This window comes from Euphorbia lathyris, chromosome 4 (assembly GCF_963576675.1).
Source record: "Euphorbia lathyris chromosome 4, ddEupLath1.1, whole genome shotgun sequence".
NCBI lineage: Eukaryota > Viridiplantae > Streptophyta > Magnoliopsida > Malpighiales > Euphorbiaceae > Euphorbia > Euphorbia lathyris.
The window spans coordinates 24,781,666-24,797,515 of NC_088913.1; the positions used below are offsets into that span (position 1 = coordinate 24,781,666).

Here is a 15,850-nt window from a genome sequence, read left to right on the forward strand (position 1 = left end):
GCTAAGTCGAAAGCATAAATCATACTATGGAAATTTAACATTTTTTACTAATTTCACAGTATATTAACTAAATTGATATTTAAGTTCATTTTATACCGTTGCAGTTTAATTTTTGGGTTTTTGATTGTCAATATGTAAATGTAATGATTGCGTTACAAAACAAATAATACAAGGGGCTAATAAAAGCAAAAGACGACGGTAAATAATTACAACTGTCATTTTAAAAACCAAGCCTCAAAAGGTATGAGAGGCGCATTAAATGCCCAGACAGAACCACGTCGACTCTAGCAGGGGACGTTGCACCCAGTGACTCCTCCGACCTGAAAAGGGAGGGGCACATCTGATGAAGTAAGCGAGAGCTCAACCTAGCAAGCGAGATGTCAACCCAGTCCTTCACTTTCGGTACCCATTGGGCCTTGAGGAATGGCTCCACATCGATGCGAAGGCATCCATCTCTAGGGGCCTCAGGGTCATTCACCAGCCATCTATAGGGAGAAACCTATAAATACCCCCAACACAATCCACCCATCACTAAGTTCTTCTCTCTCCATATTATCATCACTAACTTAATCCTCAGAGTATCTCTAGGAGACCGCTTCCAAATAATCGATGATTCTCCACTCCCGTCGGTTCGGATCTTGCGGTTTTCGAAGAATCTCTACCTTGTTGCCACCATGTGATGAAGCCAGAATTGACAAGGGACGGTTTCATAATTACTCATACAAGTTAGTTTTTTGAATATTTAGCATATATTATTTCTTTGCATTTGATTTATGACATGTTTCGTTCAGCTATTAGCTAATAGTTGTTGTTGTTTCAGTAAGCTATTTGTTCTTATTGTTAGCTGTTTGTTATTAGCTATTTAAATTGTATAGACGTGTTTTAACATTAATCAACTATAAAATAGAAAATGTATTACTGAACATGATTTAAAAGCTAAAACAAACATATCATGGTTTTTATATGTTACAATGCATACGAGTATCACAATATTCCTAAGAGTATCTCCAACAAAAGATGCTTGGAAAAGTGTTTGGTGATTAGACAGTGACTTTGGCAACTTTTCAAGAATACCATTTATTGGAGTGATGGTGAGTGCTTGAAATTTTGAAGCAAGGTTACCACTTTTTGGTAATCTTCGAACAAGGTGCTTATATTTTTTAATATAAAAAATGATTTAGTTATCTACTATTGATCTATTTTTATTATAATGAAAATAAATTATATATAAAGTAATGGTTTGTGGGATGATGGTGATAACTTTTAGGCCCCGTTTGTTTGGGGGAAAATATTGTGTTCTGGAAAATTTTATGCAGGGAAAATACTGTGCAGGAAAATAAAATATTTTCATGTGTTTGGCAACAACACTGGAAAATATTTTCCGATGTTTGGCTACAACATTGGAAAACACCGAAAAATATTTTCCAACCACTAAATATAGATTTTATGTATTTTTTATTTTCAATTGTATATATAAAACACAAAAAATATGTACAGACGTGGAAAACTGTGAAAACGTAAAAAAATAGAAAAAAAATGTTAAAAAACCCATGAAAATAAGAAAATGTAAAAAAACACGAAACATAAAAACTTGAAAAGATGTGTAAAACACGAAAACGTTAAAAACACGAAATCATGCAAAAATATGGAAAACAGAAAGACGTGAAAAACACACAAAAAATATAAAAATTTATTAAAAACACAAAAAGTGGAAAAATATGAAAATTACGAAAAGTAAAAAAATATTAAAAACATGGAAAAAAAGTTGAAAAACACAAAAATATGAAAAATTAAATATAAAAACACGAAAACATTTTTTCACATTTTCGGCATTTTTTGTACGTTTTCAACGCTATTATATTTTTTTGCACTTTTTCTTCTTTTTTTGTGTTTTCACGTTTAGCTTTTCGGTTTTCAGTTTTTCCCTTTTTCGCGTTTTCTTTTTATCGCGTTTTTTATTTTTCGCATTTTGTTACTTTTTCGTGTTATTCGCGTTTTTTTCATGTTTTTCGTATTTTTGACGTTTTTGTGTTTTTTATATTTTCGTGTTTTGTTTGCATTTTTCATTGTTTCATGTTTATCGCGTTTTTCACGTATCGTCACGTTTTTGTGTTTTAGCATTTTTTGCGTTTTCGTGTTTTACATATTTTTTCATGTTTTTGTGTTTTTTGTATTTTTCATGTTTTTGTATATTTCGTATTTTCTCACTTTTTCGTGTTCATGTTTTGTGCTTTTTCAAATGTTTTTTGTTGCGTTTTTGTATTTTTCGCATTTGTTCACATTTTCATATTTTTTGCGAGTTTTTTTTGTCATATTCTCGTGTTTTGTAACGTTTCCATATTATTTATATTTTTTATGTTTCATATTTTTACATTTTTTAACGTTTTCCCAATTTTTCTCTTTTTTTTTTGGTAGAAAAGGAAAGGAAAGCAAAGCAAAACAAGCAACTACACCGGGATTAGCCTAGGAAAGCTAACCCCAATCCTATCCTCTAAAAGAAGAGGAGAAAGAGCGATATGGGGAACGGTAAGGGTAGAAACACCTAACACCCCCTCATGGCCTGCCGCCGCCAAGTGATCTGCAACACGGTTCTGCTCCCGGAAAATGTGGCTGAACTCAAGGATATCAAATGAGGGGCTAAGCCTCTTAATAGCTTTAATAAGGTTGCGGCTATGAAGACCCATGGCATGACTACCCAAAATCATATTGATGGCCTCCAAGTTATCTGACTCCACAGAAAGCCTCTTAACACCCAGCCTAATCGCCAGCTGGATCCTAGAGAGAATGCCCCAGAGCTCCGCAGAGAAGGAAGAACCCAAACTCAAATTCTGGGTAAACCTAGAAAGCCAGGCGCCTCCCGCATCCCTAAGAACACCTCCGGCATCAATCTTACCATTACTGAACGCGTATGTTTTGGGGAAAATGTTTTACCCTTTTGAAAATGGTAAAACATTTTCCCTTATTTCTTCCTTGTTTTTTCATTCACTTGCAACTTATTTTCCTTTAACTTATTTTCCTGCCCAAACAAACACTGGAAAATTGGGAAAATATTTTCCTACAGATATTTTCCCCCAAACAAACGGGGCCTTAATGTTACTTCCATTGAAGTATTTTTTGTATGAAAAGTTGCCAAAATTGATTAGGATAAATTAGAAAATAAAATATTATATTTTAAGATGATTTGTTAATTTTGGGAAATACAACGGCCCTGTTTGGGAATTAGCTGTTAGCTGATTACATTAGCTGATTTGATTAGCTGTTTGTGTAGACCTGTTTGGTAAAAATTAGCTGATTGATAATAGCGGTTTGTGCAAAAAGACGAATAAGAACATTAATTTTGGCGCATGAGAAGAGGGAGTCTATTTATTAGGGTTAAAGAAGACCATTAATTTTAATATTGCAAAACGCTAATTGAAAAAGCTCATTTTAAGAGCTTTTTCTAAATTAGCGTTTTCATCCCAAAACTCTTTCCCAAATCTCTGTCTACCAAACACTCCAATCAGCGTTGCAGTGGTCAAACATTTAAAGTTGGTCAAAACCGCTATTTTTATCCCAAAACGCTCTTTGCCAAACAAGGCCAACCTCTATTAGAGATACTCTTTATTTATTTATTTTTTGGTTAATTACAAATAACTACCATGTGGTTTGACCAATTTGCAATGTGGTACCTGTGGTATTTTTTATTTGCAAACACCTCCCTGTGGTTGTCACTGTTAGCAAAATCAAGGCAACGGTAAAAATTCTGTTAAATCAAAGGGGAATTTTCGGAAAAATAAAATTTAACTTGTTTCTTTGACTTTTTTAGTTGACCTTCGTCTTCTTCCTTCTCTCTCTCCTCCTCATTTCTTCCATTGTTGTTCTTTCTCCTCCTCCTCATTTCTTATTCTTCTTCTTCTATTCTTCTTCCTTCTTCCTCCTCTATTCTCCATTCTTCTTCCTCTTCTTTTTTTTAATAAAATTATGAAATTCCTAATAAACGTTTGGAAATTCCATACATTGAAGAACGTCTGGAGTTTCCAGACGTGATTCATTATGACATCTGGAAATTCTAGACGTGAATGTCTGGAAATTCCAAGCGTTGAAGAACGTCTAGAATTTCCAAACGTGATGATGAATCATGTCTGGAAATTCCAGACGTTCTTCAATGTTTGGAATTTCCAGACGTTAATGTCTGGAAAATTTCCAGCCATCTGGAAAATTTCCAGAATTTTGGAAATTTTCCAGATGGCTGGAAAATTTCCAGAATTTAAAAAAAAGAAAAAAAAGGAAGAAGAAGAAGAAAAAAAGAGAGAAGGATGAGGAAGAAGAAGAAAAGAGAGGAGGAGGAGGAAGAAGAAGATGATGAAGAAGAAGAACAATGGAAGAAGAATGAGAGAGGAGAGGGAGAAAGAAAAATAATAAAAAATAAAATAAAATTCATTTTCCCCAAATTACCCCTCTGCCACGTCATCATCTTAATAGTTTCCATCCATTTGCCTTGATTTTGCTAACGGTGACAACCATAGGGAGGTGTTTGCAAAAAAAAAATATCACAGGTACCACATCGCAAATCGGCCAAACTACATGGTAGTTATTTGTAATTAACCCTTATTTTTTCAGAAATGCTTATAATTTCATTAGATAAAACATGAAGAAGTACAATAAGCAAAGGTAAGGAATAAAACCTCACATGATCACAGACTAAAACAAATACAATATCCACGAAAGGATGCAAATGACTACAAAGAGCAAAAAGAGCTCATAAAAGGCACAAAAAACAATATATTTCTCGTTAATCGAAATCTGTAAAAAGACATCTGCAATCCAAACATTATCTTTTAGACAATTTTTTGTTGTTGTAACCACATAGATTTATTGATCTATAGACAAGATACACAATTTCCGCTCTTACTAAATCTGAAAGAAGTATAAACGATAAAATAATAGAGAGCAGATACAATCAGACAGATAAAGAGTTCTAATGAAATATATAAACACAGACTAAAAAAATAAAATATAAAATATAAAAACATAACCCTGTGTGAGGAGGAAGAAGGAAGATCTTTCTTCCTCCTTAAAAAACCTTTCATTTTCGAGCAATAAATTACAATATTAAATTGTAGTTGTTTGCTTCTTTTCTTGTATTTATACACACATTTACCTTTTGACCTTTTAATTATTGTGGTTTTTATTCCTGCTCACATTTCTTGTGGTTACAATATAACCAATGGCGGAAGATTCAAGAGGCAAAGGAGGGCCATGGCCCTCCCTGGAAAAAAAATGTTAAAAAAAATGTAAAAAAAAATCAGCTTATATATATTATATATTTCTATTTATGTATTTAGAATTTATACAATTAGTCATTTATTTATATTTAATTTATAAGGCAAACCATTTATATATGGTATCTAGTAATAATGTAGGGTCCCACTCTTTTATCAGCCGCAAACAAACACCTAAAGAATCAAAAAAAAAATTAAAATATAGTTTATTTCCCTAATCACCTCTACTTTACCTTTTTCTTACTTTTGCTTTCTAATTTTGAATTCTCTTCCTTTGGAGTACAACAAGAAGTGTGCCTCTCGAATCTTCCGCCTCTCTGGACCGCCTGTGCGAGATGTAAGCAGTTTTGCTTCTTCAGTTCTTCTTCTCAACAGGTTTCTTTAATTGTTCTACTTCCATTCTTTTTTATTATTATCAATTTTGTATAATCTGAAATTGAGGGGTAAATCAATATAAAACCTAAATTGAATGTGCTATTGTTATTTAGGAGTTGATTCAATGTGCTAAAACCGCCGAGCATCACTTTAATCTTAAAAACGCATTATTATTTTGAATGGTGTATGGATAGTTTACCCTTTCTAAATTTTTGTTTAATTATTTAAATAGAATTTTTGTTTTTTATATTTCATTGTTTGATATGGCCCCCCTTAATTTTATATTCAAGTTCCGCCACTGAATATAACATTGCCACCATTGAGGGTAAGGGTTACTTAGATAACCTCACAAGTTGATGGGTAAAATACATTAATGGCTGGGCACTGAATTTTATTTATTTTCATGATATAATAAGTAAACTTTAAAGATATAATATAAAAGTTACTTAATTTTATATTTTATTACATTTCCAACCAATAAATTTTAACTAATTCTTCAAAATGACCCTTAACTACTTCAAAATGAAAATATTAAAAATATTAAAGTTGTTTAAAACGACATTTACCATGAAATCACATCTTTTATTTTCCAAAATCACTATTTCTTAAAGTTTTTCTCTCTCTAAAAAGTTCAGTCTCTCCTAATTAAAAAACATCCACATGACCTTAAATAAGAATTTTCAAGAATTAAAGTTGCTTAAAATATTATTAATTCTTGAAATTTTTATTTTGAGACTGTCAATAGTCATTTTCAGGCATTGAATGGCCACATGTATAACAAATTATAACGTTCAGTGACTTTTATGTTATATTTTGAAGTTTAGTGGCCATATTGTGAAACTTGATAAAGTTCTGTGCTAATGGATATAATTTACCCGAAGTATGAGACATTAATTAATGGAAAATTTCAACTTGTACAAAATGGTTGATTGGCTCCCTGAACTTTTAAAATGCAATTAATAGCTCATGAACTTGCATAAAATGTAGTGAATTAATCACTTGGTTGTAAAAAAGTAAGTTAAATGCGAAAGATATGTTGCACGCATCTTAAAAAAGTAAAACAACCAACGTCGGATATACGTTTATAATATTAGAGAAGAAAATATTTTATAGGCCTAATACACAAATAACCCCTGAACTTGTCCTAATGTTGCAACTGCCCCCTCAACTTTCAATTGTAACAACTTACCCCTTAAACTTGTTCAATGGTAAAACATACCCCAAATTGGGAATTTTTTTACCCCGTACTTGAAGCAACAGCAAAAGTGTTTCCCCGGATTCATATCACGCCAAAGATCTGATTATCACACTCCACGAGTGTTGCAGATTTTACATTTCAAGCGTTTCTTCAATTCTAGTCCATGTCAGCAATTTGAGGTTATAATTTACAATTGGACAAGTTTAAGGGGTAAGTTGTTACAATTAGACAAGTTTGAAGGGTAAGTTGTTACAATTGAAAGTTGGAATGAGCAGTTGCAACATTTGAAAAGTGCGGGGGTTATTTTTGTATTAAGTCTATTTTATAAGTAAGAAATTTGGTGGACCAAACATGTAACATGTAACTTGACCAAACATATATCTTAGACAAATTTGGTGGACCAAGCTTGACAATTGTTCCCATCAAAACTTGACAATTCTTCATTTGTTTTTATCAATCTTTGTGTAAGATATTGACAATTCTTCATTTGTTTCTATCAATCTTTGTGTAAGATAGTGACAATTCTTCAAAATATATGAATGTGAGGAAGAAGGAAGATAAGCCCCTTCTTCCTCCTTAATTTCTTCTTGTAGAGTATAATTTCTTCTTTTATACAGACAAATTCATTATCTTATCTGTAAATCCCTTAATTATGTGGATACATTCCCTCTTTCTTCTTTCTTCCTTCATCTCTTTTTCTTCTTCTTCTGCGCAACAGCTCTTGTGCCATGATGAAGATAGCTTATCCTTGTTACAGTTCAAGGATAGCATCGTTATTACAGACATGGATGGCTGTCTTCCTTCTACCTTAATTTCCTCCTGGAATCATGGAAAAAATAGAAACAATTGTTGCTCATGGGATGGTGTCGAATGCGATCGGAATACAGGTCATGTGATTGGGCTTCATCTTTCAAGCAGTTGCCTTTATGGATCAATCAACTCTACCAACACCCTCTTTCGCCTTAATAACATATGAATTCTCCAGAAACTAGCCGTTACTAGCCGTTTAAACCTCCTCTTCACCTTTTAACCTTTTACCCACAGTTACAGTCACTATCCTTCACTTTTCACCTTACGTAATCCTCACACATTCATCCAGCCAATTACAGCTCACTGATCTCATCACAATTAGCCACATCAGCCTTCTGTTATTTCCCCTTTCAATCAACGGTCCAGATCATCTGAGAAAGACCTTCTCTCTCTTGGCAGTTACTCCTGCTGGCGGTGCTGCTCCCCTTTTTATATCGTTGCTTTCTCAGCTCTTCTGCTTCATGGAGAAAGCTCATCTCCTTCATTCATATGTTTATTTTTCTCTCTGTTACAAATCTGTAGTTCATTTCATTTGTAATTAGTTTGAGAATCAATATAACACATTTGCAATTCATTTAATTGCAAACTTATCATGGTATCAGAGCGATAATTAATCAAAATGGCAAGAGTTCTTAAGCCAGAGGATATGCCGAGGAGTCCGTACTTCCTCCCGGCAAATGAGTCACCGGCGTTAACGCTAGTATCTCAGACTCTCACTGGGTTAAATTACCATCAATGGTCGAGGGTGATGAAGTTAGCCCTCATGTCAAAGAACAAGTTCTCGTTCGTTGACGGAACGATTGAAGCTCCGGCGAAAGATGATGAGATCTATCATACTTGGTAGAGATGCAATACTATGGTTGTATCATGGATACAACGTGCAGTTTCGGAGCAGATTGCTCAGTCAATAGTTTATATTGACAATGCTTATGATATCTGGACAGATCTTAAGGATCGTTTCGCCCAGAGTGATTCATTGAGGATTGCAGAGTTAAAGAAAGAAATTCATAGCTTCAGGCAGGGAAACATGGGAGTTACAGAGTATTTCACCAATCTGAAGGTTCTATATGATGAATATAGGAATCTGAGGCCCTTACCCAAGTGCAGTTGTGATCCAGTATGCAGCTGCGGTGTTATCAAAACCATAAGGGATCAACATGAAGCAGATCAGGTAATTACCTTCCTCCAAGGCCTAAATGAAAAATTTGCTATAGTCAGTTCACAAATCTTTCTCATAGAGCCTTTGCCAGCAATGAATCGTGTATTTGCACTAACAATCCAGCATGAAAGGCAGATCAGTATTACTGCTAAGCAACCCATTACCACAGACAATGCACCTTTGCAGGATCTGTTAATTTTCAGCCAAACTTTCAACATAAACCCTCAAACAAATTCAAAAAGAAGAACAGAAACTCTCCAACCTGTACATACTGTGACGGATCAGGGCACACATAGGAAATTTGCTATAAGAAACACGGATACCCTCCAAATTACCCATACAGACACAAGAATTCAAACAAGCCAAACACTAGGGTCAACTATGCAGCTAATACTGGGGCAAATGATGGCTATGCAAATGACAGTGATGATGATTGTGGGTCTGTTGTACACAAGCAAGAGCAACAACAATACATCCTAACTAAGGATCAGTATCAACAACTGATGCAGCTGATTCCACAATCACATCCATCCAGCAACTCTTCATCAAAGAGCAGTAATGTGGCAAGCATCAACACTCAAGTCAATTACTCTGGTATAATTCTAAACACTGCATTAGGAAAATTGCCACAACACACATGGATAATAGACACAGGGGCAACAGATCATGTTGCTTGTGATTTAAAATTGTTTTCATCATACGAACGTGTAGAAGGACATAATGTGCAGTTACCTAATGGAGATACAGTGGGGGTACCTTACATTGGTACAGTTATTGTTCAACCAAATTTGGTTTTGAGCAAAGTGTTGTATGTACCATTGTTTAAGTACAACTTGATATCCACTAGTAAGTTGACTCAAAATGGAAATTTATGCATCATTGTGATGGTGAGTGCTGTATTATTCAGGATCGTATAAGACAGGAGGAGATTGGCTATGCTAAAGAGCAAGGAGGCTTGTATTACCTGGTTCAGGACAGATTAAAAGAAGAGCAAAAAGTGCTTGCGGTATCAACTATTGACCCATCCTTATGGCATAGGAGGCTTGGTCACCCTTCAAAACAAAGAATGCAGAAGTTAGAAGTGTTATTTCCATTTTGTAATTTTGATTCTAGTCACCCTAATCCCTGTGATACATGTCAATTAGCAAAGCAAAGGAAGTTGCCATTCACATTAAGTGCAACTAACTCTGTAGCCACATTTGATATAATACATGTTGACATTTGGGGGCCTATAAAAGAATCATTTACAGAACAAAATTACTTCCTAACTATTGTTGATGATTACAGCAGATTTGTTTGGATTTCCTTAGTGAGGCATAAGTCTGACATAAGGTGCTTGCTGCAACAGTTTTGTGTACATGTGAAAACACAATTTGATAAGCAAATCAAGGTGATAAGGTCTGATAATGGGCTTGAATTTGAAATGACAGATTTCTACAATCAACATGGCATGATACATCAAAAGACATGTCCTGAAACACCATCACAGAATGGTGTGGTGGAGAGGAAGCACCAAGATATAATGAATATAACCAGGGCCTTGTTAACACAGAGCAAAATGCCAAAGCAATTCTGGCCATTTGCTGTTTCACATGCTGTTCATTTGATAAATAGGCTACCTTCCACAGCTATACAAAATCAGACTCCCTTTCACAAATTGTACAACAAAGAGCCAGACCTTACAAATTTAAAAGTGTTTGGATGCTTGGCATATGCATCAACACTCGACAGGAACAAAACCAAGTTAAGTGACAAGGCACTGAAATGTGTTTTCATTGGATATCAAACAGGAGTGAAGGGATACAAGCTAATGGATTTGGCTACTCACAAAATATTTGTGTCCAGAAATGTTGTATTTCGAGAAAATGTTTATCCTATGGAAAATTTTGACACTATGTCTAGAACTTGTGATTGCAGTGATGAAGACCTAGATACATTGCATTCCTTCATACCAGACGATGAGGAAGAAATGCCAGATGACACAGAGGAGTCAATAGAGGTTCCAACTGCTCACATTGAAAATGAGCTTGACCATGATGCCACTCTCACAGAGGAAGAGAATACTGCCTCACCTGATCCCCCAGTAAGAAAATCTTCTAGAAATAAACAAATGCCAAATTATTTGCAAGATTATCACATCTCCTTACTCACTAAGAGCCAGCAACCTGTCCTACCAAACACACCACATCCACTTTCAGCACATTTGTCCTATAGCCAACTGTCAACACCAAAACAAGCCTTTTCAATAGGAATAACCTGTCAAAAGGAACCCAAAACTCATTTTCAGGCTTCCAAGGATCCCAAGTGGCAAGATGCAATGCATCAAGAGTTGATGGCATTAGAATCAAACTCAACTTGGGAAATCACAGAGCTGCCAGAAGGTCACTCATACATAGGTTGCAAATGGGTGTTCAGGGTAAAGTACAAGTCTGATGGCAGCATTGATAAATACAAGGCTCGGTTAGTGGCTAAAGGGTTCACTCAGAGAGAAGGAGTGGATTTTAAGGAGACTTTTGCTCCTGTTGCAAAATTCACAACAATCAGGGTGTTGCTAGCTGTAGCAGCCATTTATAAATGGGAAGTTGAGCAATTAGATATTAACAATGCATACTTACATGGGGATTTGGATGAAGAAGTGTACATGGCCCTTCCTCCAGGAATGAAAGCAACAGGTCCCAGGCAGGTCTGCAGACTCAGGAAGTCTCTCTACGGGCCGAGACAAGCTGGCAGGAAATGGAACCTGAAATTAACCACAGCTATCAAACAAGCTGGCTACAATCAAGCTCATTCTGATCCTTCACTGTTTACCAAAAGAGAAGGTAATGTTTTTACAACATTATTGATATATGTTGATGATGTAATTATAGCAGGAAATAGTGCAGCCAGTATTGCAGAAATGAAGGCATACCTACACAAAAGTTTCAACATCAAAGACCTAGGCCCATTGCAGTTTTTCTTGGGTTTTGAGTTTGCTAGAAGTGAGACATGTATTCATATGTGCCAAAGAAAGTACATCCTCGAATTGTTGAGTGAGCACAACTTCTTGGGCTGCAAACCAGCACTCACACCATCCACACCTAATGCAATTTCATCACCAACTAATGCTGCTTTGCCTGACATAACTTTCTATCGAAAGCTTATAGGCAAATTACTCTATGTTACTCACACAAGACCTGAGATTTCACATATTGTTAATAACCTCTCTCAACATCTCAGCAAACCAACTCCAGATGATTTAACAAAAGCCTACAGAGTATTGCGATATCTCAAGGGATCACCAGGTCTTGGACTCTTTTTTAATTCAAACACACAGATACAAATTCAAGCCTTCTCAGATTCTGACTGGGCCACCTGCCCAGAAACAAGGCGATCGATCACAGGATACGCAGTCTTCATCGGAACATCACTTGTGTCCTGGCGTTCCAAGAAACAGAGCACTGTATCCAGGTCCTCCTCTGAGGCCGAATACAGAGCAATGGCTTCGGTTTCATGTGAGCTTCAATGGATGTCTTATCTATTCAGAGATCTTAACATCACACACACCAAATCAGCCCTACTATTTTGTGACAACACTTCCGCAATGCACATAGCCCAAAACCCAGTTTTTCACGAGCGCACAAAACACATTGACATTGATTGTCATGTGATTCGTGAACGCGTTCAATTTGGCCTCATACGCTTAATGCCCATTCCCTCAGCCTTACAAATCGCAGACCTTTTCACCAAACCTCAACATAGCCCGCAATTCACCTATCTCCTTTCCAAGCTCAGCATGTTTAATCCTTACCTTGCTTAGCTTGAAGAGGGGTAATAACATATGAATTCTCCAGAAACTAGCCGTTACTAGCCGTTTAAACCTCCTCTTCACCTTTTAACCTTTTACCCACAGTTACAGTCACTATCCTTCACTTTTCACCTTACGTAATCCTCACACATTCATCCAGCCAATTACAGCTCACTGATCTCATCACAATTAGCCACATCAGCCTTCTGTTATTTTCCCTTTCAATCAACGGTCCAGATCATCTGAGAAAGACCTTCTCTCTCTTGGCAGTTACTCCTGCTGGCGGTGCTGCTCCCCTTTTTATATCGTTGCTTTCTCAGCTCTTCTGCTTCATGGAGAAAGCTCATCTCCTTCATTCATATGTTTATTTTTCTCTCTGTTACAAATCTGTAGTTCATTTCATTTGTAATTAGTTTGAGAATCAATATAACACATTTGCAATTCATTTAATTGCAAACTTATCACGCCTTGTTCATCTTACAACTCTTAATCTCGCCTTCAATGATTTCAATTTTTCAGTGATTCCTACTGAGATTCGGAATTTTTCACGTTTGACATATTTAAACCTCTCATCTTCTGAATTTTCTGGCCAAATTCCATCGGAAATCTTGGAGCTTTCGGAGCTGGTCTTGCTTGATCTCTCAGACAACCCATTGAAGCTGCAAAAGCCTAGTCTAAAAGATGTGGGGGAGAAGCTGACCAATTTGGTTAAACTTAATCTAAATGATGTCAACATTTCATCCACTGTACCTCAAAGCTTCACCAATTTGGCTTCTTTGTCAACTCTTGCTCTAAGAGACTGCAATTTGCAGGGAGAATTTCCCACTGGAATCTTCCAATTGCCTAACCTTACTTCTTTAGTCTTGCGGCATAACCCTGAGCTCACCGGATATTTACCAGAATTTCAGTTCTACCGCCCAATTGAACAACTGAGGCTTGAGAACACAAGCTTCTCTGGTCAGCTACCAAAATCAATCGGTAACCTTAAATTGCTCAATAATTTTGTTGTGAAGGGATGCAATTTTTCAGGGCCATTACCACCTTCTATTGGTAGCCTTGACAGGCTGAAATTATTGGACCTTTCTCGTAACAATTTCTCAGGGATCATACCTTCTTCCATAGCCAATCTCAATAAACTCATTCATCTGTCACTTTCTTTCAATAATTTTAGTCCTGGAACATTGTATTGGGTTGGGAACTTAACGGAACTCAACTATCTGAGCTTGATGAAGACCAATTTATATGGGGAAATCCCATCTTGGTTAGGTAATTTTACCCAATTAACGTCGATTCAACTTGGTTCTAATTCACTTAATGGTTCCATTCCAGAGTCTCTTTTTGGGATTCCAAATCTTCAAGTTCTTGAGCTATTTTCCAACCACTTGAGTGGCTCGTTGAATTCTGATTTGTTTCTGAAAAAAACAAGCCTTTTTGATCTCGAATTATCGGCTAACAATTTGGATATGATTTATAAGTATGATCCCAGTCTCAATGTTACTGACCTTCCCATATTTGAAAGCTTAGGATTGAGTTCATGCAATTTAAGTGAGTTCCCATTTTTCCTGCGTGGACAGAACGAATTGGAGACTTTAGATCTCTCTCACAACAAAATTGCAGGATATGTACCTCGTTGGATATCAGACTTGGCTACTGATAACCTTAAGATTTTGAATTTGGATTCAAATTTGCTCACAGGTTTCGAGCAATCCTCCATTGTTCTTCCATGGACTAATTTGCTTGTCTTGAATCTAACAGCCAATAAGTTCCAAGGATCCCTTCCAATTCCCCTGCCTTCCATCTTCGTCTACATAGCATCAAACAACAATTTCAGTCGAGAAATCCCACAAGCATTTTGTAACTTGACTTCTATTTTGACTCTTGATTTGTCAAATAACAAGTTGAGTGGCACACTTCCGCAATGCTTTGGATCATTGGCTAATTTTGTTTCAGCTCTGGATTTACGAAACAACAACTTATCCGGGGAAATTCCTGATGGATTTGTGAGTGATTGTGCACTTAGAATGATGGATTTGAGTGGAAACCAACTAGAGGGGACGATACCAAGGTCATTAGCCAGCTGTTCCAAGCTAGAGTCACTCCATCTGGGAGAAAATCAGATGACTGATTTCTTCCCTTATTGGTTAGGTGTTCTTCCAGAGCTAAAAGTGCTGATTCTGAGATCTAATGGCTTATTTGGTGAAATGGGGAAACAAGAAACACTCTTTCTTATAACAATTTGACAGGGAATTTGCCATCAGAGTACTTCAACAATTGGATCGCCATGAAAAATGTGGATCGTAGCAATACCTTGAAGTATATGCAAGCTGATATAAGTTTCCAAGCGCTTGGCATTTCATGGTCGAACCATTTTAGCTACGCCATAACAATAATAAACAAAGGAAGCCGCTTATCATACGAGAGAATCCAGGAGATATTTAGTGCAATTAACTTGTCAGGAAACAAGTTTGAAGGAGAAATTCCGGAAGTGATTGGAAGCCTTACACAACTTCAATTGCTCAATGTTTCCAACAACGTTCTCATAGGTCATATTCCTTGGTCCTTGGGGAATTTGAGAAATCTCGAAGCTTTGGATCTTTCGCTAAATAAACTGTCAGGAGAAATCCCTATTCAACTCGGGCAGCTTAACTTCCTTTCGTCCTTCAATGTCTCCAACAATAACCTCACGGGACTAATACCAAAGGGAAACCAATTCAACACTTTTGAAAATGATTCATTTTCAGGGAATTCAGGGCTTTGTGGAAATCCTTTATCAAAAAGATGTGAATCTAGACTATTATAACCTGAAAACACAAATGAAGATTCTGATAATGAATTTGAATTTGGTTGGAAGGCTGTGATTATAGGATATGCTTGCGGATTTGTGATAAGTGTAGTTATTGGGTGCAGAATAAACACTAAAAAGTATCAACAATGGCATACCAAGATTTTTGGACGGTGTCTGAAATGAGATCATATGTGTCAAATATAGTTTGTATATCTTAAATAATAGTCTCTCTTTGCTTTCTTTGGTTTTGAGTTATCTGAATGAAAATATTATATTTTTGGCATCCAGTAATTGATAGTTAAGGTTGAATAGTAAATCTTATATTAACTTCTGATAAATTTATCTTCTCCTCCTCGTATTGATAAATCTGAATCAGACTGTAGAGCTATGATGAACAGATTAAGATGGAACAAGCCATGAAAATGAACAAACTTCTACTGGCAAGAACAAATAGCTAATAAACATGTAACTTGACCAA

At 36.1% G+C, this 15,850-nt stretch overlaps 1 long non-coding RNA gene and 1 pseudogene across 1 annotated transcript; one reads left to right on the forward strand and one right to left on the reverse strand.

Annotated features, from left to right (window-relative positions):
• Window positions 1–7,466: 7,466 nt before the first annotated feature.
• On the forward strand, window positions 7,467–15,557 carry LOC136225854 (receptor-like protein 7; annotated as a pseudogene).
• LOC136225856 (uncharacterized) lies at window positions 8,042–9,907 on the reverse strand. The gene is made up of 3 exons (XR_010687339.1): window positions 9,768–9,907; window positions 8,742–8,836; window positions 8,042–8,160 (listed from the first exon to the last, which is right to left on the reverse strand). It is a non-coding gene; the product is annotated as an uncharacterized lncRNA (long non-coding RNA).
• Window positions 15,558–15,850: the final 293 nt, after the last annotated feature.